The 5000-nt window shown below is 46.7% G+C and overlaps 1 protein-coding gene across 1 annotated transcript in view; it reads right to left on the bottom strand.

Annotated features, from left to right (window-relative positions):
* The window catches only part of LOC106580611 (neural-cadherin), a 119980-nt gene that overhangs the window by 47934 nt on the left and 67046 nt on the right, over positions 1 to 5000 (bottom strand). The window lies entirely within an intron of this gene.

Below are 5000 nucleotides of genomic sequence, written 5' to 3'. Positions count from 1 at the left end.
CAGTAGGAAGAGAGGAGAAAGACAGGAGGAAGACAGGAGGAAGAGAGGAGAAAGACAGGAGGAAGACAGTAGGAAGACAGGAGAAAGATAGGAGGAAGACAGGAGGAAGACAGTAGGAAGACAGTAGGAAGACAGGAGAAAGACAGGAGGAAGACAGGAGGAAGACAGGAGGAAGAGAGGAGAAAGACAGGAGGAAGACAGGAGGAAGAGAGGAGAAAGACAGGAGGAAGACAGTAGGAAGACAGGAGAAAGATAGGAGGAAGACAGGAGGAAGACAGTAGGAAGACAGGAGGAAGACAGTAGGAAGAGAGGAGAAAGACAGGAGGAAGACAGGAGGAAGAGAGGAGAAAGACAGGAGGAAGACAGTAGGAAGAGAGGAGAAAGACAGGAGGAAGACAGGAGGAAGAGAGGAGAAAGACAGGAGGAAGACAGGAGGAAGACAGGAGAAAGACAGGAGGAAGACAGTAGGAAGACAGGAGAAAGACAGGAGGAAGACAGTAGGAAGAGAGGAGAAAGACAGGAGGAAGACAGGAGGAAGAGAGGAGAAAGACAGGAGGAAGACAGTAGGAAGACAGGAGAAAGACAGGAGGAAGACAGTAGGAAGAGAGGAGAAAGACAGGAGGAAGACAGGAGGAAGAGAGGAGAAAGACAGGAGGAAGACAGGAGGAAGAGAGGAGAAAGACAGGAGGAAGACAGTAGGAAGACAGGAGAAAGACAGGAGGAAGACAGTAGGAAGAGAGGAGAAAGACAGGAGGAAGACAGGAGGAAGAGAGGAGAAAGACAGGAGGAAGACAGTAGGAAGACAGGAGAAAGACAGGAGGAAGACAGTAGGAAGACAGGAGGAAGACAGGAGGAAGACAGGAGGAAGACAGGAGGAAGACAGTAGGAAGACAGGAGAAAGACAGGAGGAAGACAGTAGGAAGACAGGAGAAAGACAGGAGGAAGACAGTAGGAAGACAGGAGGAAGACAGTAGGAAGACAGTAGGAAGACAGGAGTAAGATAGGAGGAAGAAAGGAGGAAGACAGGAGGAAGACAGGAGGAAGAGAGGAGCAAGACAGGAGGAAGCCAGGAGGAAGACAGGAGGAAGACAGGAAGACAGGAAGAAGACAGGAGGAAGAGAGGAGGAAGACAGGAGAAAGACAGGAGGAAGAGAGGAGGAAGAGTCATTATCTTTATAATCAGAGCGAGAGACAGCGTGCTCCCCACACAGACACAGACAAGTGTGTGTTAATGTACACACGTGCATGTAGAAATGCTCACGCCTACGTGTACACAGAATGACGCAAATGATTAGTTGATTTCTGGCTGACTCACTGCTCCTCTTTCATCTCTCATCATTCCATCATCTCTTTCTACTTCTCCCTCTTCCTCCCTCTATCCCATTACCTCTCTCACTCACACATGAACCTGTTGCAGGGGGGATGTGTTCGAGCGAGAGAGAGTGTGTGTATGTATGTGTGTGTTCATGTGTGTGTGTGTGTGTGTTCATGTGTGTGAGAGAAGGGGAGCTTAAGGCCAGGATTGAAACAGAAGGTTCATTAAATATACACAGACTAATATAATATATCTTCAGGCTACCTATTAGCATTTTTAATGCATAGGCAGGAGTATTGGAGTTGCAGCGGTAGCTAAATTAAACAGGAATATGAAGAGAGGCTAGGCTGAGAGGCTAGGCGAGCGATTCTGGCTAGCTGAGGGGTTTGTGGGGGGGTTAGTTTGTTCGCCTCCCTACTCTGCTAAATCCTTCCTGGGACATTTCGACTAGATAATTGGAGAGGCAGTTTTCCCCGTCACTCACTGCTAGCTTCCATTAAAAACCCATGCCCAATTTATAGACTAATCCTGACTTAAGTTAAACAACAATAATCATCCCCCTCTCTCTATTTCTCTATCTTTGTCTCTTTCTCCTGACTCTCTCTCTCTCTTTCCCTCATGCTTGCCTCTTTCTCCGTTTTCGGGAAATCAAACTATCCATTCTAAAGCTTGAAATCAAACTATCCATTCTAAAGCTTGAAATCAAACTATCCATTCTAACGTTTGAAATCAAACTATCCATTCTAACGTTTGAAATCAAACTATCCATTCTAACGTTTGAAATCAAACTAGCCATTCGAAAGCTTGAAATCAAACTATTCCTTCTACACGCACACGCGTGCTCTGCATGCAGGGGGAGTCTCCACTGCGTGAGTGAGTGACAGGCGCGTCTGTCGACGTGACGATATGCAAAAAAGCTGCATATTCACCATAATTTAATTTTCCTAAGCACATGCACAGACACACAGAGACAAAGACACAGACACACAGAGACACACACACAGCCGGGCCCATGCCAACATGTGCATCTGCTTCAGAAAGCATGCCGTGGCCACTAGATCATCCTGTCTTACTCTCTCGTTCCTTTTTGTCTCTCTATTTTCTCCATCCCTCGCTAAAGCCGATTGGCTTTAGCTGAGAACAATGACAGAATTAAAGGCTGGTAAGCAATTCGGCCATTCTCTTCCCTCTGGCTCACACACACGCACGCACGCACGCACGCACGCACACACACACACACACACACACACACACACACACACACACACACACACACACACACACACACACACACACACACACACACACACACACACACACACACACACACACTTGAAAAATGGGTTGTCATCTTCTCTCCCTCCTCTCCTCATGGCTCAGTGGGGGAAGACTGTTCGAGCACTCCCAGAGAGGCTAGCTGTTAGCCTGCTATCCATTAGCATTGACAATTTGATCCCAGAACCTAATGCAGTGTGACAAGCAGCAAAACAAACCTCGTTGTCGGTCTCGCATATAACGTGTGGCGTGTGCAATAGAGTTCAGGTCACAAAGATGCATGCACTGCCATGGTAGCACACTGACTGAACATACCTGTGCATGAACGGCACAAGAAACACGTTCTAACGTTCTAACACTATCTAACCTCCCAAAGGGTTGCCCACTCCTCCCTTCCCTTCCCTCCCTCTATAAAAGAGTTGCCGGTGGTTGAACCGTGGCACACAGTCATCCATTGTGAGTGGGCGTAAAACCCTTTCAATTACTGTGATAGGATTAGGTCTGGGACAGGCAGGGTGATAAGAGCAGCCTATTCCATTATGGCAAGCCTTTAGTAGAGGTCACTCTCTCCTCAACCCTCAGGGTGTCTGTCCACTAACCAAGCCTGGCTATCACCATCTCACACCGAGGGCAGCACCCTCTGTCTGTTATGTATTGTTACTGTCTGTCTGTCTGTTACAGTGCCTTCGGAAAGTATTCAGACCCCTTGACTTTTTCCACATTTTGTTACATTACAGCCTTATTTTAAAATGGATTAAAAAAAGAATCATCCTTAGCAATCTACACACAATACCCCATAATGACAAAGTGAAAACAGGTTTTTTGATTTTTTTGCAAATGTATTAACATTTAAAAACAGAAACACCTTATTTACATAAGTATTCAGACCCTTTGCAATGAGACTCAAAATTGAGCTCAGGTGCATCTTGTTTCCATTGATCATCCTTGAGATGTTTCTAAAACTTGATTCGAGTCGACCTGTGGTAAATTCAATTGATTGGACATGATTTAGAAAGGCACACACCTGTCTATTTAAGGTCCCACAGTTGACAGGGCATGTCAGAGAAAAAACCAAGCCATGTTGTCGAAGGAAATGTCCGTAGAGCTCCGAGACAGGGTTGTGTTGAGGCACAGATTTGGGGAAGGGTACCAAAAAATGTATGCAGCATTGAAGGTCCCCAAGAACACAGTGGCCTCCATCATTCTTAAACGGAAGACGTTTGGAACCACCAAAACTCTCCTAGAGCTGGACGCCTGGCCAAACTGAACATTCGGGGGAGAAGGGCCTTGGTCAGGTAGGTGACCAAGAACCAGATGGTCACTCTGACAGAGCTCTAGAGTTCCTCTGTGGAGATGGGAAAACCTTCCAGAAAGACAACCATCTCTGCAGCACTCCACCAATCAGGCCTTTATGGTAGAGTGACCAGACGGAAGGCACATGACAGCCCGCTCGGAGTTGGCCAAAGGCACCTAAAGACTCAGACCATGAGAAACAAGATTCTCTGGTCTGATGAAACCAAGATTGAACTCAGGCCTGAATGCCACACGTCACATCTGGAGGAAACCTGGCACCATCCCTACGGTGAAGCATGGTGGTGGCAGCTTTATACTGTGGGGATGTTTTCCAGCGGAAGAGACTGGGAGACTAGTCAGGATCGAGGAAAAGAGGAACGGAGCAAAAGTACAGAGAGATCTTTGATGAAAACCTGCTCCAGAGCGCTCAGAATCTCAGACTGGGGCGAGGGTTCACCTTCCAATAGGACAACGACCCTAAGCACACAGCCAAGATAACGCAGGAGTGGCTTCGGGACAAGCCTCTGAACTTCCTTGAGTGGCCTAGCCAGAGCCCGGACTTGAACCCAATCAAACATCTCTGGAGAGACCTGAAAATAGCTGTGCAGCAACGCTCCCCATCCAACCTGACAGAGCTTGAGAGGATCTGCAGAAAAGAATGGGAGAAACTCCCCAAATACAGGTGTGCCAAGCTTGTAGCATCATACCCAAGAAGACTCGATGCTGTAATCGCTGCCAAAGGTGCTTCAACAAAGTACTGAGTAAAGGGTCTGAATACTTATGTAAATGTATAAAAACGTGTTTTTTCTTTGTCATTATGGGGTATCGTGTGTAGATTGATGAGGAAAAAAACGATTTTATCAATTTTAGAATATCGCTGTAATGTAACAAAATGTGGAAAAAGTCAAGGGGTCTGAAAACTTTATGAAGGCACTGTATATACTGTTACTGTCTGTCTGTCTGTCTGTCTGTCTGTCTGTCTGTCTGTCTGTCTGTCTGTCTGTCTGTCTGTCTGTCTGTCTGTCTGTCTGTCTGTCTGTCTGTCTGTCTGTCTGTCTGTCTGTCTGTCTGTCTGTCTGTCTGTCTGTCTGTCTGTCTCTACGTATGTTATGGACTT

This window comes from Salmo salar, chromosome ssa02, assembly GCF_905237065.1.
Source record: "Salmo salar chromosome ssa02, Ssal_v3.1, whole genome shotgun sequence".
NCBI lineage: Eukaryota > Metazoa > Chordata > Actinopteri > Salmoniformes > Salmonidae > Salmo > Salmo salar.
Note: the sequence above shows the minus strand (reverse complement) of the source record. Positions and strands in the feature narration are given on the sequence as shown.